Source organism: Hemitrygon akajei, chromosome 8, assembly GCF_048418815.1.
Source record: "Hemitrygon akajei chromosome 8, sHemAka1.3, whole genome shotgun sequence".
Taxonomy (NCBI): domain Eukaryota; kingdom Metazoa; phylum Chordata; class Chondrichthyes; order Myliobatiformes; family Dasyatidae; genus Hemitrygon; species Hemitrygon akajei.
Window position 1 is genome coordinate 140493502 of NC_133131.1, and position 24221 is coordinate 140517722.

At 41.9% G+C, this 24221-nt stretch overlaps 1 protein-coding gene and 1 long non-coding RNA gene across 8 annotated transcripts in view; one reads left to right on the forward strand and one right to left on the reverse strand.

Moving 5' to 3' along the window:
* The window catches only part of jcada (junctional cadherin 5 associated a), a 322416-nt gene that overhangs the window by 59228 nt on the left and 238967 nt on the right, over nucleotides 1-24221 (forward strand). Inside the window, exon 1 of one of the 7 annotated variants that reach the window (XM_073054754.1) lies at nucleotides 7150-7172. The exons of the other annotated variants lie outside the window; for them this stretch is intronic. The gene's annotated coding sequence lies outside the window, so the exon portion shown is untranslated. Of the gene's footprint in view, nucleotides 1-7149; nucleotides 7173-24221 lie in introns of those variants that run through there. 7 annotated transcript variants of the gene reach the window in all.
* The window catches only part of LOC140732310 (uncharacterized), a 78107-nt gene continuing 56156 nt past the window's right edge, over nucleotides 2271-24221 (reverse strand). Inside the window, exons 2-3 of the long non-coding RNA XR_012100040.1 lie at nucleotides 17078-17251; nucleotides 2271-3964 (exon numbers count right to left, since the gene is read on the reverse strand). This is a non-coding gene — a long non-coding RNA (uncharacterized lncRNA). The remainder of the gene's footprint in view (nucleotides 3965-17077; nucleotides 17252-24221) is intronic.

Here is a 24221-nt window from a genome sequence, read left to right on the forward strand (position 1 = left end):
CCCTCTTCTTTGTGGTGGCGTGTTGGGGAGGCAGCATTAAGAAGAGGGACGCCTCACGTCTTAATAAGCTGGTAAGGAAGGCGGGCTCTGTCGTGGGCAAAGTACTGGAGAGTATAACATCAGTAGCAGAGCGAAGGGCGCTGAGTAGGCTACGGTCAATTATGGAAAACCCTGAACATCCTCTACATAGCACCATCCAGAGACAGAGAAGCAGTTTCAGTGACAGGTTACTATCGATGCAATGCTCCTCAGACAGGATGAAGAGATCAATACTCCCCAATGCCATTCGGCTTTACAATTCAACCGCCAGGAGTAAGATATGTTAAAGTGCCGGGGTTAGGACTCAATGTATTTAAGTAAACTACTTAAGAACTTTTTAAAAGCTATTATTAATGCTTTTTGAGAGGGTGATTTTAGATGCATATCATATTTTTACTGAGTTAAGTATTGTATGTAATTAGTTTTGCTACAATAAGTGTATGGGACATTGGATAAAATGTTGAATTTCCCCATGGGGATGAATAAAGTATCTATCTATCTTTCTATCTAGTGCAAGTCATATTGCTTGCCTTTGTTAGATTTCATGTAGTAAATCTCAATGTGACCCAGCCCTGTGTCACTCCCATTATTATGGACAACGTGCAGCTTAGTGCTCCTTCTGAAACTGCCACTTGACTTTTTATCTATGTATCCAACTTAGTGGCATTTTCTGCAGTTTTCTCTTTTAAACCTGCATTGGTCTGGTGTATGTGAGCCACTGCTACAACGTTAACTTAATTTGTTTGTACAGGCTGTTTGCTGTTCAGACGTTGCAATTTTGTTTATGCTCACCTTCATTCCTCACTCCTACTCAATTACAGCTCTGTCTTCTGTTTCCATTAATACAGTAATTTCAACTGCTCTTTTAAATGGGTATGGTGCTTCAGTTAGGAGCCGGTTTTGAATGCTTTCTTGTAAGATTCTTCAAACTGAACTATCTCTCAGTTCATCATGAAGCCCATTGGTGAACTGACAATGCTCAGATAATCTCTTCAATTCAGCCACATACACTGAAATGGACTCCCCTTCCTTTTGATTCCACTTATGAAACCTAAAGTGTTCTGCAATCAACAATGGTTTTTGTTCTAAACATTCTTGCATGGCTTCCACAATATTAGCAAAGTTCATTTTGGCTGGTTTGGTTGAAGCAGTTAAACTTCGAAACAAACTGTATGCCTTTAAGCCCTATGCTCTCAGCAAATCTGGTACTCGCTTCCCATTGGCTATTCCATTTGCTCTCAAATACTGCTCAATTAGCTCCATATACATGAACCAGTTACATGATGAGCAATTGATTGCATCTATCTTTATAATCTAGCCAGCCATTTCGATGCTTTTTTTGTGATTATTATCACCTGGTACTCGCTGTTTATGAACTGGCGAATCCTTCCATTTTCTACCTTTTTTTAAACTCAGCCATGTCTTCCCTTCTGAAGAAACATGAAAAACAATTAACCGCTTGACTACACCTCTTAAAACTTGAGTATCTCACTGCACTTCCTGGATCAGTAGTCATCTCAGATTCATTTTTAAAATATTTTGTCACCACTATTATGTTTTATAACTCCAAAACATTAAACTAATAAAAGAGAGACACGGGAGTCCAAAATGTGAGTTTAACTTCTTGTTTACTTTAAGCAAGGCGCACACGCATCACGTGGTAGTGCCATAATGTATGCAATTTTCTTACTTTTACATATAACCCACAATGCAATATGTAAACAATAAGGAATGCTTAGTCAAGCAACATATTTACAACACTACTCAAATATTACTGGAATATTAAACACACAGCATTCCTGGCCACTTGTACCTGCAAAGCTAAACAGGAAAAACGGTCCAGTTGTGCAATCCAAACATACACCAAAAAAAAAACAAAGTTCAAAACCAGAGTTTCAAGGTGCACACTCCTTACACTGCCTGGAGCATTCCCTTATAGCTCAGCTTTCACTTCTACATGAACATCTGTCCATGTGTTCAGTGCCTTCAGCTGAGAGTAGCACACCTTAAGCAGAAATTTATGTGATGGTGAAGGGAACCAGTAGATTTAGTGAAAAGTAAAGAATCTCTCAAATAGAGATTGAAAGAAAGGACTATTACAGGACATAGGAATACAACATACAATTAGGAACCACAAATTGTGCGTCAATTTCTTTGAAACATAGTGATAAGAGTAAGTGAATAATATTTAGAAAGAGCACAATCTTCACCTCATTAGTAGATTATCACTACATCACAGTGCATGTTAAGGACAGCCAATGAAAATGACATCATGTTAAGATGATAAACAAAATATATATAATGATACAAGGCCCAGAATTCACTATTTGCTGATGCTGGGTCAGATCTGCCATCATCCAGTTACAATGTGTGTGGTCTCTTGAACCCTGAACTTCTCATGACGTTCAACACAACGATCACCAAATTGTGTCTCTGGGAATTTTCTCTGTATCAATGCTTTCTGCTATACTAGTTCTACTTTTTGGTATAGTAACTCATCCATACGCTGTTGTATAATTGGGTCAATAATGGAAAGCTTGGCCATTGGAAAGAAGCCTGTGCTTCCTTTTGTTGAAGCAGTATTTATGGAAGTGGAACCAGGGCATCACTATGACCTAACAGTGTATGACCCAATTACTATCATTGTCTTTGAGAAGCATCTCCCTAAAAATCATAGAGAAATCCCTCATGGATTCAAATTCGGATGCAGATTTATTTATCGCATGTACATTGAAACATACAGTGAAATGTGTTATTCGTGTTAACAACCAACATAACCTTGGGTTAGTCCGTAAGTGTCACCACATATTCTGGCACCAACACAGCATGCCCACAATGCTCAGCAGAAGATCTGACAGGGAAATCTATGCCTGTATAGAATGGGATTTGGCTGATGACTGTGTGACGTTGGTCTGAGTTTCTTCATGGAGATTCATTGATCTTGTTCCGTAACACTGTTTGGTTTGCTGGGGGAGGGACAGAACTTCTGAGAAGTTTTTTAAACCCACCACTGAAGGACGTGTAAATAGCTTAAGATAGTCACTGTTGGGCGAATTGCAATGGCAAATGTCACAGAGATAACTTAGCTTCAATGAAAAAGATTAACTGAGGCATTTGGGGGTTTTCAAACATTTGATCAAGTTGCAGGTTGACCCTGTTTAAGCTTCAAGGGACTGATAAAACTCTTGCTAATCTGTTGTCATTGGTTTTCTGCTGCACTGTTATGTGTCAGATGACACAGTTTAACACAGATCTGCTCTGAAAAAGCATATGGGACCTCTGTGAGGGATTTGTATTTGTGGTTGAGCTGAATACTTCTCTGTAAATTACTGAATTTGCATAGTCTGGTGATGGAACAAGGAGAAAGAATCTCCCATGTCACACTCCAAATTTCAAAACTCTGTGGCTTATTTTCTGCTCTAATCCAAAACAAGGCTGATTCAGCAGCCCAGATCCTGAAGCAGCCTCTCTATCACCCAAATCAAAGATTCCACATGATGATTACATCCCCCTGTTGAGACACAGCTGGACTCCACAGCTTAGTGAACTCCTGTTCACCTTACCCTGAATTAGGCAAACACTACAATTCCCCCAAAGATAAGTGCAAAAGCTTTAATTTGCACAGATCCACAAAGTGCTCATCAGCTTGTGGTTTGTCCAGAAAATCCCTGCTTTCTTTCAAGCAGAACGAAGATCAATGTCTTTACAAATCTGCCAGCCTCCATCGTGGTGGGCTGGATCTTGCTGGCGTGTGATGGCGAATCCAAATGGAACCGAAGCTGCTCAGCGATTTAAGCAGCTGGAAGTCCCAGGCTCTGATCCATGATACATGGAAATTGCATTGGGGAAGTAATTGTCAGGGCCTTCAGCTGGTTAGACCCTGGTCCAGGAGCCCTGTCCCATCAAGTTCAGTGGGGTTTTCACACTTCATGATTGGAAGCAAAAGAGTAGGTAAGATGCAATTGGTATTACTTCACTTTAATTTTTTTTAATCATTAGGAACTTCTTAATTTTTTATTTTTATAAATGTTTATTTATAAATGTTTATAAATGGACTAACAGACTGGTGCAGAGCCAACAACCTGTATCTTAATGTGAACAAAACAAAAGAGATGGTTATTGACTTCAGGAGGGCACAGAGCAACCACTCCCCGCTGAACGTCAACGACTCCTCGGTAGAGATCGTAAAGAGCACCAAATTTCTTGGTGTTCACCTGACAGAGAATCTCACCTGGTCCCTCAACACCAGCTCCATAGCAAAGAGAGCCCAGCAGCTTCTCTACTTTCTGCGAAGGCTGAGGAAAGTCCATCTCCCACCCCCCATCCTCATCACATTCTACAGGGGTTGTATTGAGAGCATCCTGAGCAGCTGCATCACTGCCTGGTTCGGAAATTGCACCATCTCGGATCGCAAGACCCTGCAGCGGATAGTGAGGTCAGCTGAGAAGATCATCGGGGTCTCTCTTCCCGCCATCACGGACATTTACACTACACGCTGCATCCGCAAAGGAAACAGCATTATGAAGGACCCCATGCACCCCTCATACAATCTTTTCTCCCTCCTGCCATCTGGGAAAAGGCTCCGAAGCATTCGGGCTCTCACGACCAGACTATGTAACAGTTTCTTCCCCCAAGCTATCAGACTCCTCAATACCCAGAGCCTGGACTGACCCCTTACTGCCCTATTGTCCTGTTTATTATTTATTGTAATGCCTGCACTGTTTTGTGCACTTTACGCAGTCCTGGGTAGGTCTGTAGTCTAGTGTAGCTTTCTCTGTGTTGTTTTTTTTATGTAGTTCAGTCTAGTTTTTGTACTGTGTCACGTAACACCATGGTTCTGAAAAACGTTCTCATTTTTACTATGTACTGTACCAGCAGTTATGGTCGAAATAACAATAAAAGTGACTTGACTTGACTTAAATTTTTCTCATTATTACTTTAAAATTGGATTCATTTAAAAATATCAAAATTTACAGCTTTTCCAAGTCAGTAAATTTGGGGCTGAGGCTGCAGGGCAATGCGATTGGTCCATTTGATCAGATCAATACTTTTTCCATGTAAATATGTGATGGACACTGCACTTGGATCAGGATGGTGGGCTACATTCCAAGCAGGGGCACTGAGCCAGTGAGTTCTATCCCAGCGAGTTCAGTGAGAGGGTGAATTTCTTCCTGGCTGCCTAATTCCTCATGCCTCCTCTAGCAGTAAAAACAGGAATTTTAACATCTTTGTGTTATTCTTACTGGTTAACAATAATAACAAAATGAAAATCCAAAAGCAATCAGCCTGGATTATGCTGTATATAATACTTGCAGTAAGTTCAAAGTTAAAAATTCAAGCTAAATTTATTTTCAAAGTACTTTTGTTACGATATACAACCTAGAGATTCAATTTTTTGCAGACATTTACAGGAAAAAGTAATAAAATTTACAAAAAAAAAGACATAAACAGATAAAGGTTGACAAACAGCCAGTGTGCAATGGTGGATCATGCTGAGAACATGAATTGTGGAGTCTTGAAAGTTAGTCTGTAGGTTCTGCATTCAGTCAGAGCAGTGGTGAGTGAAGTTACCTAGACCAGTTCAGGAGGCTGATGGTTGTGGGTAATGACTCTGCCTGAACCTGGGAGGTGTGGAACCTAAAGCTTCTGTACCTCTTGCCCGATGGTAGTAATGAGAATGGGACATGGCCTGCTGGAGGCTGGAGATCTTTGATGGATGCCGTTTCCTTGTGCAGTGCTCCATATAAATTTATTCAATGGTGGGGAGTGCTTTGCCTGTTATGGACGGGGTTGTGTCCACTGCCTTCTGTAGCCTTTTCCATTCCTGGGCATTGATGTTTCCATACAAGGCCGTGATGCATTAGATCTGTGACCCTAGAAATGACACACTGACACATCATAAGCAGTCAAGCCCTTCTGGTCATCAAAGGCCCTGCATAGATACAAAGCTTTCTTTCCTAGAAGTACTGACTCATGCTGGCACAAAATTCCAGGGCACTGGTAGCCTCCAGTACTTCACTTATTCAGCCGTTTCACAAGGATCTGCCTTTGTTCCAGTGGGACATTTGACAGGTGCAATCCAGATCCCACTAAAGTCACTGGATACAACATGAGTCTTTAACATGTTAGAGGGGAGGCAGTCTCTAGAATCTAGATAGTCTAGAATACCAGTGGCAGAGTCCTGGATTCCCCCTTCCACAGCTCTTAATCTCTTTCACCCTTTCACCTACCAGCTTCCCAGACCTTTACTTCATCCCTCCCCCCCCTCCCAGTTTCACCTATCACCTACCACCTTGCACATCTTCCTCCCCTCCCTCCAGCCTCTTGCTCTAACTTGTCATCTTTTTTCCTAGTCCTAATAAAGCGTCTCAGCCTGAAACATCGACTGTTTACTCATTTCCATAGATGCGGCCTGTCCTGCTGAGTTCACCCAGCATTTTGTGTGTGTTTCCCAGAGAAGCTAGTGTTTATGGTAATTAGTTATGGAGGCCAGTCTGAAGGTATTGTAGAAATCAAGCTAGACATCCATGCCAAGACTTTTGTGGAGGATTTCAGCAGCACTACTGGTAAAGATATTATTGAGGTGGTGACATCACTAAGATGACATTCAGTAACTCAGCTGAAGGGATGAATAGGAATGAGAAACTGCCCCAGCCTTATACAGCTTCCTCTTAAACTGGCTAACGTCCTGATTATAGCCTCTGAGTTGTCTCTCAATGAACAGTATGGAGTTCAACCTCAATGAAGACTGTCCAGAATGACATTTTACTTTAACATTCTTGTGTGAACAATTGTATATTTCTTAAGTACTTCATGATGTAAAAATAAGCCAGGATAACGTTAGGGTTAACAATAAGTCCTGCCACTTTTGACTGGAGGCTTTCCTCCTTTACTGAATGAAAGATGAAAGGCACAAAGACGAGGGGGAAATGCCTCCCACTAACTACTATTTCTGTCAGCTCTCATGTCACTTCAGAGCTATTAAGCTGGCAAGGATAGCAAATCCAGCCACAGTTTCCTTCATGAATGGCTGCCCATACTGAGCATGCTCAGCAGTCTCTTCATGCATTGCTTTACCACACACCCAAAAGGCAACAAGCAGGCAGGCAGGGTTTGAGCCGTACTCCTGGTAAGTAAGTAGCCCTTTTCCATTTACATCAGGAAATCAATCGCCAGTTGTATTGTACACAGTTGTGGAGCTGCTGCAAAGTTTAGCCAGGAACCTGAAAGCATCTGCTCACTTTGAAGGCACTGTAAATGAGTTAGTAAATACTTGCGTTAACTCAATATTTTATACCTTGCTGAACAGTTTGCTACTTAAAAGTAATAAAGACATTTTTAAACGAAGTATTTGTGTAGAACATTGCATTGTATTACAATTTGGTTTACTGTTGAATAAAAATGGAATGCTTTAGTATGCAAAATGATTTTATATTTAAAATCTGCTAGAGCTGAATCTGTTTAAAAGAAACAGATAGGATTTCATTCTGCCACACCATCAACAGCTGCAAAGGTAGTTTTCTTAGGGCTTAGTTTAAACCTGCCACTTACTTTGTTTATGATTTAAATGTCCATCACCAAAGGAAGCCCAGTGTGCAACTAATTAAGCCACTTTCTAATTTGGAGTGTGTACTTGTAAGGAGATTGCCAGGCTTGTGGTGATTTCCTGTCAAAAATATTGCTTGCTGGTTGAGCTACTCCATCAGGGCTAATACTTCAACCCCCTGGAAAACAATAAGATTGTCAGCAAGTTTGCCCTTTCTGCCAGTCCAGGTCAGAGATGTGTATGAAGAGAGGTGGAAGAGGCCAGGTGTGCAAGATTGTGTTAACTCCATGTTGCATGCTCTGAACGAAGGGTGATGTTGTGAGTACAGCAACAAATGAATATTTCAGAGAAAACTGGGAGAGACTAAAGCCTGGAAGTGGATGGCTTGCAGTTTTTTTCTTGGTTGAAGTACCCTTAATAATGCCCAAATCTCTGCAGCCCATTAAGGATGTGCCATTTAGCTTCTTCTCTGAATGTCTGTAAGCCTCAGCCCATCCAAGAGGACGTTTTTCCTCTTTTAGTATGCTCTTGGGTCAGGTGGCCAGCTTCATCATTGTTCGGATGACTGTGGACCTTCCATGTGCAAGATCTTGTCTCCGTCATGGGATTTCTGGGTTGAGTTTCTTTGCTCTCATAACAGAACAAACAAGTTAACTCAGATAATCATCATCTGCTTCATACAGTCACCTGGAACTAATACTTTCATTGTAGTTAACCACCTGCCTCTCACTATGGTCAAAACCAAATCAATTCTTATCAACCTGCTGACTTAAGTTAAAAGAAGCACCTAGAACAAAAAAAAATCAGATATCCCAATTCATCATTTTATTAGATATTAAGATACTGATTTGATTTGATGCAAACTCACTTCATTGTATGTTTCAATGTGCGTGACAATCTTTAATCTAATCTTTATCTCATTCCAATTCATTAGAATTTTAATTAGTATAAATAATTGTTCTTTTGCCTTTACAACCCGTCTCAATTAATTAATCTGCTGACAAAATGTAAGTCTTAAACCAAACTAACAAGTAGCAAGAGACCCTTTGTCTGGGCTCCGTCTATCCATTTCCCTCCACAGAGGCTGCCTGACCCATTGACTTCACCCAGCATCTTGTGTGTGTTGCTCAAAGTTTCCAGCAGTGTCCTGTGTCTCCAGCTTTTAAATGGAACTAACAAAAAGTGTTGAGACAGAGAATCACAGAAACATTGATCAATGCTGAAACCTGAACCCTCAGTGGTCAGAAAAGAAATCAGTGGTTTTCAAGGACAGAAAGAAAACAAAGCATTGTATTTAGTGCTGATGGTGGATGTGATTGGAATCATGTGACCAGTGATGTACTAGACCTGTTGGGAATGGTTTAAACTAATATGGTAGGGGAATGGGAACCAGTATGATCGAGCTGAGGATGAGCCAACAAGTTTGCAAGTAGATGATGGGTGTAACATGGACGTAAGGAAGGACAAGCTAATGACCAGGTACAAATGTAGACAGAGCAAAGAGTTAAATTGTACCACAGAAGCAAAATTCAAAAGGGTAAAGAATGCAGGACTGAAAATGCTATATTTAAATCCTCATAACATTTGGTAAAAGGTGGATGAACTGTTGGCGCAATTAGAGATTGGATGGTATGACATTGTGGGCGTCACTGAGTCGTGGCTGAAAGAAGGCCATAGATGGGAGCTTAACGTCAAAGAATATACTTTGTATCAAAAGGACAGGCAGGAAGGCATAGGCAGTTGATAAGAGATAGAATTCCATCTTTAGAAAGAGGTGACATAGGATCAGAGAATGTTGAATCTTTCTGGGTGGAGTTTAAGAAACTGCAAGGGTAAAAAACACATTATGGGAATCATATGGGGTTGAGTTTGAAAAGGGAGCTGGACTCAGAATCAGAATCAGGTTTATTATCACCGGCATGCGACGTGAAATTTGTTAACATAGCAGCAGCAGTTCAGTGCAATACATAAGAAAAAATAATAAATAAAATAAAAATAATAATAATAGTAAATATATAAGCGAATCAATTACAGTATATGTATATTGAATAGTTTACAAAACACGCAAAAAAACAGAAATACTGTATATTTTTTAAAAGGGAAGTAGTGTCCAAGGGTTCAATGTTCATTTAGGAATTGGATGGCAGAGGGGAAGAAACTGTTCCTGAATCACTGAGTGTGTGCCTCCTACCTGATGATAGCAATGAGAAAAGGGCATGCCCTGGGTGCTGGAGTCCTTAATAATGGATGCTGCCTTTCTGAGACGCCGCTCCCTGAGGATGTCCTGGGTACTTTGTAGGCTAGTACCCAAGATGGAGCTGAGTAGATTTACAACCTTCTGCAGCTTCTTTCGGTCCTGTGCAGTAGCCCCCCAATACCAGACCGTGATGCAGCCTGTCAGAATGCTCTCCACAGTACATCTATAGGGCATGTAATAAGGGTAATATCACGATTGTAATGGGGAACTTCAATATGCAAGAGGATTGGGAAAATCGGATTGGTGTCAGATCGTAAAAGAGGGAATTTGTTGATGCCTACAAGATGGCTTTGTAGAGCAGTTTGTGCTCGAGCCCACTCAGGGAAAGGCTATCTTAGATTGGGTGTTGTATAATAGCCCAGATCTTACTAGGGAGCTTAATGTAAAGGAATCCTTGGGAGGCAGTGATCATAAAATGATTGAATTCACACTGCAATTTGAGAGGGAGAGGCATAACTCACATGTATCCGTACCACAATGGAATAAAGGGAATTACAGAGGCATGAGAGAGGAGCTTGCCCATGTGGATTGGGGGAGGATGCTGGCGGAGGTGAAGCTTCCGGAAATAGTTCACAAGGCACAGGATAGATATGTCCCACAGAAGAAGAAGTTCTCAAATGGCAGGGCTAGGCAACCGTGGTTGACAAGTTAAGGACTACATAAAAGTCAAGGAAAGGGTATATGTGGTAGCAAAAGTGAGTGGGAGGTTGGATGATTGGGAAGCTTTTAAAATCCAACAAAAGCCAACTAAAAAATCTACAAGAAGGGAACAGATGAAATCTGAGGGCAAACTAGCCAATAATATAAAGCAGGATACTAAAAGTTTTTTTCAGTTCTATAAAGAGTAAAAGGGTGGTGAGAGTTGATATTGGACCACTGGAAAATGATGCTGGTGAGGTAGTAATGTGGGACAAAGATTAACTTAATGGGTACTTTGCAGCTATCTTCCCTGAGGAAGCCACTGAGGAACAGCCTCAGAATTTAGAGCAGAGATAAGGAGGAATTTTTTTAGCCAGAGAGTAGTGAATCTGTGGAATGTCCTGTCACAGACCATGGTGGAGGCCAAGTCCATGGGTATATTTAAAGTGGAAGTTGATAGTTTCCTGATTGGTCAAGGCATCAAAGGATATGGCAAGAAGGCAGGTGTATGGGGTTGAGTGGAATCTGGGATCAGCCATGATGGAATGGCAGAGCAGACTCGATGGACTGAATGGCCTAATTCTGCTCATATGTCTAATAGTCTTCTGGTCTTATAGTGTTATGTACTGAGACCTTCATCATTTACTACGTACTTCAACTACGTAAATATGAATGTAAGAGGAAAGTTTGCAGATCACATGAAAATTGACAAATTTTGACAAATTGACAAAGTTTTGTTGACAGTGAGAAAGGCAGTCTTAGGCTACAGGACAGTATTGGTCAGTTAATCAGGTGGACAGACAGACTTTAATGCTGCTAAGTGTGATGTGATACTCCTTGGAGCACTAATAATGATAGGATATACAAAATAAATGATGGGGTCTTGGGGATTATTGAGGAACAGAAGGATCCCTAAAGGTGGCAGTGACAGACAGATAAGGTGGTGAAACGAAGGCAGACGAGATACTTAACTGCATTAGCGAGGGCACAAAACTAGAGAAAGAGGTTATTGGCAATGGCCTCCCCACCATCAAGTACGTATATAGAAAAGGCCCGGAAAAGAGCCAGTAATATCATGAAGGATCCCATGCACACTGCTCATGGATTGTTTGTCCCACTCTCATCAGGGAGGAGTCGACATAACATCCACGCCAGGACAACCAGACTCAAAAATCGTTACTTTCCCCTAGCAGTAAGGTCGATGAACACCTCCTCCTATGAGCTCCACCACTATTATTTCCTGTCAGTCACCTTTGTACAGCCCAGTGTCACTTTATAGACATAAAGTTAATCTTGAACCTTCAAACATTTTAGGTCGTAGCTGGAAAACAGTGTACAGTTCAAGGACGGCACTAATTGAAGAATATAATTGTACTGGAGAGAGTGCAGAGGAAATTCACCGGGATGTTGCTTGAGATGGAGCATGAGGACAGACTGCACAGGCTGGCTTTGTTTTCCTTGGAGCAGTGGAGGTAGTGGGGCATCCTAATGCAAAATTATGAGGGGAAAAGATAGAATAGAAAGTAGCAAACTTTTCCCCACAGTAGAGAAGTCTAAAACTAAAAGGCATATGTTTAGGATGAAGAGTAAGATTTGCAGAGGGGATCTAAGGAAGAATTTGCTTCTGCTAAAGAGTGGTTGGAATCTAGCAAACAAATGTCTAAGTGGGTGGTGGAGGTAGGGACTCTTAAAGCATTTAAGAAGCATCTGGCTGAGCACTAGAATCACTAAGGCATGGAAGGCAGTAACTAACATGCCAGTGGTTGATACTAGAATGAATGGGAACTTGAGTTTAATGTGACATGGTGGTACTTCTTGTATTGTATGTGAGCCCATGATTTCTAGAGCACTCATCATAGAGTCGAACAGTATGGAAATGGGCCTTTCAGCCCAAATGGTCCATGCCAACCAGGATTCCTTTCTAAGCTAGCTCACCTGCCCTCATTTGGCCCACATCCCTCTAAATTTCTCCCATTCGTGTCCCTGTCCAAGTGCCTTTTAAATATTAACATCTCTGCCTCAGCCACTTCCTTTGGTAGCTCAATCGATATGCAGACCTTTCTCTTCATGAAAATATCACTCCTCAGGTTCCTATTAAATCTCTCCCTTCTCATCCTAGACCTATGCTGTCTAGTTCCTGATTCCGCAACTCTGGGGAAAATACTCTACCTATTCCCTCATGTGGTTATAGTACCTCCATAACATTATCCCTTATTTCCCTATGGTCCAAGGAAAATTATCCCTACTTGTTCAGCCTTTCTCCATAATTTTAGGCTTGGCAATATCCTCGTAAATTTCCTTTGCATTCTTTTCCCAACTTAATGGCCTCTTTCCTATAGCAGAGTGACCAAAACTGAATACAATATTCCAAATGTGGCCTCACCAACATGTTGCCCAATTGCAATACAACTTCTGTACTCAATGGCCTGACTGGTGAAGGCCTAAACACAAGAGATTCTGCAGATGCTGGAAATCCAAAGCAACACACACAAAATGCTGGGGGATCTCAGCAGGTCAGGCATCATCTGTGGAACGCTATACACACTTGATGTTTCGGGCTGAGACCTTTCAGGCCTGATGAAGGGTCTGGGCTTGAACCATTGACTGTTTATTCCATCGATGCTGCCTGACCTACTGAGTTCCTCCAGCATTTTATGTGATGAAGGTCTGTATGTCAAAAGTCTTCTTCATAACCCTGTCTGTTTGTGATGCCACTTTCTGGGAACCACGTAGATCATAAGACCAAAAGACATAAGAGCAGAATTTGGCCACTCAGCTGATTGAGTCTGCTCCACCATTCCATCATGGCAGATCCTGGATCCCATTGGACTCCACATACCTGCCTCCTCGCCATATCCTTTGATACCCTGACCGATCAGGAACTTATCAACTTCTGCTTTAAATATACCCACGGACTTGGCCTCCACTGCAGTCTGTGGCAGAGCGTTCCACAGATTCACTACTCTCTGGCTAAAAAAACTCCTCTGTAATTCAGTTCTAAAAGGTCGCTCCTCAATTTTGAGGTCGTACCTTCTAGTTCTGGATAGCCCCACCAGAGGAAACATCCTCTCCACATTCACCTTATCTAGTCCTTTCAATATTCGATAGGTTTCAATGAGATCCCCATGCATTCTTATAAATTCTCATGAGTACAGGCCAAAAGTTGGCAAACACTCTCATATGTTAAGCCTTTCATTCCCAGAATCATCCTCATGAACCTCCTCTCTCCAATGACAACACATACTTTCTGAGATATGGAACCCAAAACTGCTGACAATACTCCAAGTGTAGCATGACCAGTATCTTATAAAGGCTCAGCATTATCTCCTTGCTTTTATATTCTACTCCCCTTGAAATAAATGCCAACATTGCATTTGCCTTTTTTACCACAGATTCAACCTGTAAATTAAGCTTCTGGGAGTCTTGCATGAGGACTCCTAAGTCCCTCTGCACCTCTGATGTTTGAACCTTCTCCCTATTTAGATAATAACCTGCACTATTGTTCCTTTTACCAAAATGCATTATCATACATTTCTCAACACTGTATTCCATCTTCCAATTTTTTGTCCATTCTTCCAATTTGTCTAAGTCCTGCTGCAATCGCATTGCTTCCTCAGCCTATCTTCGTATCATCCACAAACTTTGCCACAAAGCCATCATTTCCATTATCCAAATCATTGACAAACAATGTGAAAAGTAGTAGTCCAAATGCAACAGTGACTAGTGGGGTACCGCAAGGCTCAGTGCTGGGACCCCAGTTGTTTACAATATATATTAATGATTTAGATGAGGGAATTAAATGCAGCATCTCCAGTTTTGCGGATGACACAAAGCTGGGCGGCGGTGTTAGCTGTGAGGAGGATGCTAAGAGGATGCAGGGTGACTTGGATAGGTTAGGTGAGTGGGAAAATTCATGGCAGATGCAATTTAATGTGGATAAATGTGAGGTAATCCACTTTGGTTGCAAGAACAGGAAAACAGATTATTATCTGAACGGTGGCCGATTAGGAAAAGGGGAGGTGCAACGAGACCTGGGTGTCATTGTACACCAGTCATTGAAAGTGGGCATGCAGGTACAGCAGGTGGTGAAAAAGGCAAATGATATGTTGCATTCATAGCAAAAGGATTTGAGTACAGGAGCAAGGAGGTTCTACTGCAGTTGTACAAGGCCTTGGTGAGACCGCACCTAGAATATTGTGTGTAGTTTTGGTCCCCTAATCTGAGGAAAGACATTCTCGCCATAGAGGGAGTACAGAGAAGGTTCACCAGATTGATTCCTGGGATGGCAGGACTTTCATATGAAGAAAGACTGGATCGACTAGGCTTATACTCACTGGAATTTAGAAGATTGAGGGGGGATCTTATTGAAACGTATAAAATTCTAAAGAGATTGGACAGGCTAGATGCAGGAAGATTGTTTCCGATGTTGGGGAAGTCCAGAACGAGGGGTCACAGTTTAAGGATAAAGGGGAAGCCTTTTAGGACCGAGATGAGGAAAAACTTCTTCACGCAGAGAGTGGTGAATCTGTGGAATTCTCTGCCGCAGGAAACAGTTCAGGCCGGTTCATTGGCTATATTTAAGAGAAAGTTAGATATGGCCCTTGTGGCTAAAGGGATCAGGGGGTATGGAGAGAAAGCAGGTACAGGGTTCTGAGTTGGATGATCAGCCATGATCATACTGAATGGCGGTGCAGGCTCGAAGGGCCGAATGGCCTACTCCTGCACCTATTTTCTATGTTTCTATGTACCTTGCACTTATCTGAAAACTATCAAACTTTTATAGCCAATGAAATATTATGTAACTTTCTTATTTTTGTAATTAAAAACAAGTCAATTAGATTTGTGCACTGCAAGTTTTGTCAAGTAACAAAGTAAAAAAAAGATGAGATTTTAGTGAAAATCAGAAATATGACAATATCTATAACAAAACCAGAAATGCTGAAATTACTCTGCAGATCAGGTGGTAACCATTCTGAGTGTTTCCAGCATTCTTTGTTTTCACCTATTTTAAACCTACTGAGTGATAATTAATTTCCTTGCATCCTCACAATAGTGCCACCGATCTCATGTACATCTCACAGAGCAGATGGGGGCATCATTTAATGTCACATCTGAAAGATATTACATCTGACAACACAGTACCTATTCGGCACTGCTCAGGAATGCAGCCCCAGATATTTGTTTTCAGATCTTTAACCTACAGCCATTTGATTTAGAAATGAGATTACTACTAACTGAGCCTCAGGTTGAATTGCAATTGAATCAATTCCAAGAAATAAACATAAGTTCAATTATCTAGGCTGTCACTTCTGTGCAATTCTGTGCGGGTGCTTCTCTATCAAAAGTAGCATCTTTCGAATGTGCATATCTGTTAAGTCCACAATGGGTTAATAATATATGAAGCTTTTCGTTGAGCATAAGACACGGGAGCAGGATTAGGCCATTTGGCCTGTAGAGTCTGTTCCACCATTTCATCATGGCCGATCCATTTTCCCTCTCAGCCCCAATCTCCTGTCTTCTCCTCATATCTCTTCCTACCCCGATTATTCAAGAATCTGTCAACTTCTGCCTTAAATATACATAACGACTTGGTCTCTGCAGCTGCCTGTGACAAAGAATTCCAGAGATTAACCACTCTCTGGTTCAAGAAATTCCTTCTCATCTCCATTCTAAAATGACTCCCCTCTATTCTGAAGCTGTGTCCTTTGGTCTTAGACTCTCCCACCATAGGAAACATCCTCTCCACATCCACTCTATCAAGGCCTTTCACCATTCGATAGGTTTCAATGAGGTCACTGCTCATTCTTCTGAATTGCAGTGAATGCAGGCCCAGAGGCTTCAAGCACTTTTCATAGGACAAGCCATTCAAACCTAGAATCACTTTCCTGAACTTCTTTTGAACCCTCTCCAGTCACAGCACATCCTTTCTAAGATAAAGGGCCCAAAACTGATCACAATACTCCAAGTGAGGCCTCACCAGCGCTTTATAAACATTACATCATTGCTTTCCTGCGAATGTGGTGAAGGTGTGGGATGTGGGGACTTCAAACAAATTCCCCACCATGATTTCTAGATTCCCTGGTTTGATAAACACAATGTCTTTTCTTTACCCTGAGTTTCCTTCTGTTCTTAAAATAAATGCAATAAATCTAGTCCATTGTATGTGAAGCTTCTTTTTCTTCTAAAATGTGTGACAGGAATTTGTTTCCTCTCCAACTCTGCTTTTGTATTCAATTCTCTAATTCAAAAACACCAAGAACAAAATATCACAGATTTGTTGCTTCATAATATCTGTAGTAAGTTATAATGGACACATGCTTCACTTTAAGTATCCATCCCATATCAGGACTTATTCTTTATACAAAGTATCTATTGGTTAGTGTTGACATACAGTTGGCCCCATACTCCTGTAGCATAAAGGACATTGGTGGACTCAACTATGTGTAGAAAAAATTAGCAAAATCAATATGACTGTTTCATACTCTTAATTATTGTAATACAAGAAACTCTAGAGTTGAATATTCACTAGGATGAACAGAAGTTAAAGTAAGGTCAAGTCCATTTTGCAATAGGATAATTTCATATTTCCTACCTACCTTGAGTATGATGGCAGCTCATCAGAACCCTTCACTATTCGTAGTGGAGTCAAACAAGGATGCGTGTTGGCCCCAACATTATTTGGCATCTTCTCTCTGCTACTGAAGCACGCGTTTGGGACGTCGACAGACATGCACACCAAGTCTGAAGGGCAGCTGTTCAACCCTGTGCACCTGAGAGCAAGAACAAAGGTGCAAGAGATCTTAATACGAGACATGCTTTTTGCTGATGACACTGCTATAACCTCACACACCAAACAGCAACTACAAACTCTCATGAACCGCTTCTCTAAGGCATGCAAGGACTTCGGGCTTACCATCAGCCTAAAGAAAACAAATGTTCTTGCCCAGAACGTAGTGGAGCCACCAGCCATTACCATTAACAATTACGATCTAGAAGTGGTCCACGAGTTCACATACTTGGGGTCGACCATTAGCGACACTCCCTCCCTCGATGCTGAAATCAACAGGCGTATCGGCAAAGCAGCATTGATCCTTGCTCGAATCTCCTTGCGGATCTGGGAGAATCCGAAACTCGCTACAAAGACCAAGACTGCCTTGTACAATGTATACGTTATCAGCACCCTCCTGTATGGTAACGAGACTTGGACCATCTACTCTAAGCCAGAGAGGAAACTCAATAGTTTTCACCTGCGTAGCCTTCGCCGCATCCTCAGCATCCCCTGGAGAGACAAAGTCCCAAACTCTGAGGTCCTCTCCCGCGCTGGACTTCCCACAATGTTCACACTTTTAAGACAATGCAGACAGTGCTGGCTGGGCCACATCCGTCATATGAAGAATGTCAGACTGCCAAAAGACATCCTCTACGGAGAGCTAGCAACAGGCAAGAGGAATATTGGTAGACCCCAGCTTCACTTCAAGGACCTCTGCCTTAAAAATCAACACAGAGTGCTGGGAGGTTACAGCAGATGACCGCAACAAATGGCGAGGTACTTTTCAGCAACACCTAGAGCAAGGCAAAGAGTGATCCTGAGTCAGTTTGAGGAGCGGAGAGCTAAACAGAGAGCACGGCGGACAGCGGACAACAATTCCACGATGCCCTACATGCAGCAACTGTGGCAGAGACTACCGTTCCAGGATTGGCCTCAATAGCCACAGTCAACGCTGCTCAACAAGCCAGTGACTACCAGAGGAGCAGTACCCATGGTTGACCACGACCAACAGAGGCCACACAACCTATTTTGGAAATCTAGTTGTCAAAACTATCCTTTCAAATAACTGAACTCTCCTGTTATATTCCTCCTCCTTTTCAAATCTGCTATTACTACACTGAAAGACTATCCAAGCCCACCTAGCCCTTCCTCCTACTCTTGCAAGCTTCAGTTTCAGCTTTTCTCTCCTCTCCATAGTCCCTGACCATGCTTTGGTCTCCAAATCTATCTCAATCTCCCCTGTAATTCTACATCTCTGCTTCTCCAACAACTTGTAATCCGAAGTAGTAATTTAAATAGCTGCGTCCTACCCACAAATCATTATCTTTAGTGAAATTGACACGTAAGTAGAGATACAAGTTATTATCAGGAAGCAGGAATGGTGGTGAAGAGCTGGGAAAGATTAAAAGGTGGAAATTCTAATTTTTATGGTCATAAACATTCTTAAAATCTTTGGTATAATAAAGAGACTAGATCAGGATTGTAATCTCATTTTGAGTTTTCTCTATTTTAGAAATGGTGTTTAAATTATAATCATTGTTTTATCAGGTATTAGTCTGATGCTTTTCCTTCAGACATGGTAGCAATTCAAATTCACACCTTATACATAGAAACATAGAAAACCTACAGCACAATACAGGCCCTTCGGCCCAAAAAGTTGTGCCAAACATGTCCCTACCTTAGAAATTATTAGGCTTACCTATAGCCCTCTATTTTTCTAAGCTCCATGTACCTATCCAAAAGTCTCTTAAAAGACCCCATTGTATTCGCCTCCACCACCATTGCCAGCAGCCCATTCCATGCACTCTCTGAGTAAAAAATTTACCCCTGACATCTCCTCTGTACCTACTCCCCAGCACCTTAAACTTGTGTCCTCTTGTGGCAACCATTTCACACCTGGGAAAAAGCTTCTGACTATCCACATGATCCACATGATCAACATATTGTGCTTTGTAATTATTTTTTGTCTATTTAATGTAATTAATTCTAATGATTATTATTATTCTTATGTAATAGAAATCTAAAATTCTTTCTAAAATATTAATTTGTTGAATAAATGAATGGAAATTTTTAATAAAATTATTCATACTGGAGGGTGAGATAATACTGCGCATCATGTGTTAAAATTAATTTTATATATATATACCACAAATAATTTAGGTATTCCTTATTGTAGTTTATGGCATTATTGTAGTTTTGAAACTATCAATATAATTTCAATTTATCAATACTAGTATAATCAAAGAGATCACAGTACTTTATAAAGTGCAAGAGATCATACAGTCTTGATGTGGTCTCTCTTCCAGGAGTCCTAGACACTTTTCACGGGAAGAAAGTGTCATGGGTTCTTTGTTCTGGAGTTGAATTTGTTTCTTTCTGCTGTTGCATTATTTTTGATGCAATTACATTGAATAAAAGGAAGTCACATGGAGTTCCTCTGCAAGAGCATAACCTGAGAAGCGGCCTAGATAGCACCAAACATTTGGAGAAGCTTGAAGTAAAGGAGGTTGAGAGGAAACTGAATGGAGGTAGAGAAGTTTGTAGCTGTTTTGGAAAGGAAAAGTGAAGAAGCGTATTTTCCTTATGGTCAATTGGTCCTTTTAATAAAGACCATAAGACACAGGAGCATAATTAGGCCATTTGGCCCATCTAGTCTGCTCAGCCATTCAATCATGGCTCCCCTCCATGTCCAATCAAGTACCAACCAAGCTCTGCCCAACAACCTGGCCTGCACAGCTGCCTGTGGTAAAAAAAAATTCCACAAATTCACCACCCTCTGTCTAAAAAAAATCATTAAGCAATTACCATCAACAGATCACTTGCAATACTAGAGGAAACAACACACTGGACCATTGTTACATCACCATCAAGAATGCCTACTGTGCTATTCCACGCCCTCACTTCGGGAAGTCTGATCACCTGGCTGTACTTCTACTCCCCGAGTATCGGCAGAGACTGAAGACAGCAGCACCAGTAGTGAGGACCAAGAAGGTATGGACAAGGAAAGCACAGGAATGCCTACAGGACTGCTTTGAATCGGTGGACTGGACTGTATTCAGGGATTCATCTTCGCACCTGGATGAGTTGCAGTTGTTACTGACTTCATTAAAACCTGAGTGGATGGCTGTGTGCCTGCAAAGACTTACTGTACATTCCCAAACCAAAAGCCGTAAATGAACCAGGAGGTACCTTGTCTGCTGACGACCTAATCTGTGGCACTCAAGTCAGGCAGCCCAGGGCCTCTTCAAAAAACCAGGTATGATTTGTGGAGGGCTATTTCAAGGGCAAAGAGACAATTTCGTACGAGGTTGGAGGCGACATCGGATGTACAACAACCCTGGCAGGGTCTGCGAGACATTACTTCCTACAAAGCAAAACCCAATAGCATGAATCGCAGCAAAGCTTCACTACCAGATGAACTCAATGCCTTCAAAGCCTACTTTGAAAGGGAGAATATAACTACAGCTGTGAAGATCCCTGCTGCACCTGATGACCCTATGATCTCTGTCTCAGAGGCCGATGTTAGGCTGTCTTTAAAGAGAGTGAACCCTCGCAAGGCGGAAGGTCCTGATGGAGTACCTGGTGAGGCTCTGAAAACCTGTGCCAACCAACTGGCGGGAGTATTCAAGGGCATTTTCAAATTTTCACTGCTACAGCCAGAAGTTCACCCTTGCTTCAAAAAGGCAACAGTTATACCAGTGTCCAAGAAGAATAATGTGAGTTGCCTTAATGACTATCACCCGGTAGCACTCACATCGACAGACAGACAGACATACTTTATTGATCCCAAGGGAAAATGGGTTTCGTTACAGTCACACCAACCAAGAATAGTGTAGGAATATAGCAATATAAAACCATAAATAATTAAATAATAATAAGTAAATTATGCCAAGTGGAAATAAGTCCAGGACCAGCCTATTGGCTCAGGGTGTCTGACACTCCGAGGGAGGAGTTGTAAAGTTTGATGGCCACAGGCAGGAATGACTTCCTATGATGCTCAGTGGTACATCTCAGTGGAATGAGTCTCTGGCTGAATGTACTCCTGTGCCTAACCAGTACATTATGGAGTGGATGGGAGACATTGTCCAAGATGGCATGCAACTTGGACAGCATCCTCTTTTCAGACACCACCATCAGAGAGTCCAGTTCCACCCCCACAACATCACTGGCCTTACGAATGAGTTTGTTGATTCTGTTGGTGTCTGCTACCCTCAGCCTACTGCCCCAGCACACAACAGCAAACATAATAGCACTGGCCACCACAGACTTGTACAACATCCTCAGCATCGTCTGGCAGATGTTAAAGGACCTCTGTCTCTTCAGAAAATAGAGATGGCTCTGACCCTTCTTGTAGACAGCCTCAGTGTACTTTGACCAGTCCAGTTTATTGTCAATTCATATCCCCAGGTATTTGTAATCCTCCACTATGTCCACACTGACCCCTTGGATGGAAACAGGGGTCACCAGTGCCTTAGCCCTCCTCAGGTCCACCACCAGCTCCTTAGTCTTTTTCACATTAAGCTGTAGATGATTCTGCTCGCACCATGTGACAAAGTTTCCCACTATAGCCCTGTACTCAGCCTCATCTCCCTTGCTGATGCATCCAACTATGGCAAAACTTTTGAAGATGGCAAGACTCTGTGCAGTAGTTGAAGCCCGAGGTGTAGATGGTGAAGAGAAAGGGAGACAGGACAGTCCCCTGTGGAGCCCCAGTGCTGCTGACCGCTCTGTCTGACACACAGTGATGAAATGCTTTGAGAGGTTGATCATGACTAGACTGAACTCCTGCCTCAGCAAGGACCTGGATCCATTTCAATTTGCCTATCGCCACGATAGGTCAACAGCAGATGCAATCTCAATGGCTCTCCACACGGCTTTAGACCACCTGGACAACACAAACACCAACATCAGGATGCTGTTCATTGACAATAGCTCAGTGTTTAAGACCATCATTTCACAATTCTGATTACGAAGTTACAGAACCTGGGCCTCTGTACCTCCCTCTGCAATTGGATCCTTGACTTCCTAACGGGAAGACCACAATCTGTGCGGATTGGTAATAACATATCCTCCTCACTGATGATCAACACTGGTGCACCTAAGGGGTGTGTGCTTAGCCCACTGCTCTACTCTCTATATACACATGACGGTGTGGCTAGGCATAGCTCAACTACCATCTATAAATTTGCTGATGATACAACCATTGTTGGTAGAATCTCAGGTGGTGACGAGAGGGTTACAGGAGTGAGATATGCCAACTAGTGGAGTGGTGCTGCAGCAACAACCTGGCACTCAATGTCAGTAAGACAAAAGAGTTGATTGTGGACTTCAGGAAGAGTAAGACAAAGGAACACATACCAATCCTCATAGAGGGATCAGAAGTGGAGAGAGTGAGCAGTTTCAATTACCTGGGTGTCAAGATCTTTGAGGACCTAACCTGGTCCCAACATATCAATGCAGTTATAAAGAAGGCAAGACAGCGACTGTACTTTATTAGGAGTTTGAAGAGAGTTGGTATGTCAACAAATACATTCAAAATCTTCTATAGATGTACCGTGGAGGCTGACAGGCTGGTATGGGAGGCTACTGCACAGGACCAAAAGAAGCTGCAGAGGGTTGTAAATTTAGTTGGCTCCATCTTGGGTATTAGCCTAAAAGTACCTCGGACATCTTCAAGGAGCAGTGTCTCAGAAAGGCACCATCCATAATTAAGGACCTCCAGCAACCAGGTCATGCCCTTTTCTCACTGTTACCATCAGGTAGGAGGTACAGAAGCCTGAAGGCACACACTCAGTGATTTAGGAACAGCTTCTTCCCCTCTGCCATCTGATTACATGGACATTGAATCCTTGGACACTACCCCACTTTTTAAATATAATTATTTCTGGCTTTTTTGCACAATTTTTAACCTATTCAATATACATATACTGCAATTGATTTACTTATTTATTTATATATTTTTCTTCTATATTATGTATTGCATTGAACTGCTGCTGCTAAGTTAACAAATTTCATGACACATGCCGGTGATAATAAACCTGAATCTGATTCTGATTCTGAAAGAAATTTCTCCGTATCTCTGTTTTAAATGGATGCATTTCTATCCTGAGGCTGTGCCCTCTTGTCCTAGACTCTCCACACCATGGGAAACATCCTTTCCACATCTACTCTGTCTAGGCCTTTCAACATTTTAAAGATTCATTGAGATTCCCCCTCACCCTTCTAAATTCCAACAAGTACAAATCCAGAGTTATCAAATGTTCTTCGTATGATAACTCTTCCTTAAGAACATAAAAATAGGAGCAAGAGTAGGCCATCTGGACCATTGAGTCAGCTCTGCCATTCAAAAAGATCATGGCTGTCTATATCTATCTATATCTCTCTGCAGATTCTCTATATCTTCTGCACAATTCCCAGAATCACTTCTGGACCCTCTCCAATGCCAGCACATCTTTTCTTAGATGAGGAGACCAAAACTGTTCACAGTACTCAAGGTGAGGCCTCACCAGTGCCTTATAAAGCCTCAGCATCACATCCCTGCTCTTATATTCAGGCCCTCTTGAAATGAATGTTTCATTGCATTTGCCTTCCTCACCACCAACTCTACCTGCATGTTAACCTTTAGGGTGTTCTGCACAAAGACTCCCAAGTGCTTTTGCATCTCAGATTTTTGTTTTTCTCCTCATTTAGAAAACAGTCTGCACATTTATTTCTTCTACCAATGTGCATGACCATGCATTTTTCAACATTGTAATTTAGTTGCCACTTTGTTGCCCATTCTCCTATTCTAAGTCCTCGTGCAGCCTTCCTGTTTCCTCAACACTACCTGCCCCTCCATCAATTCCAACAAAGCCATCTATTCCATCATCTAAATCATTGATATACAGCATAAAAAGAAGCTGTCCCAACACCGACCCCTGTGGAACAGCACTACTCACCAGCAGGGAACCAGAAAAGGATCCTTTTATTCC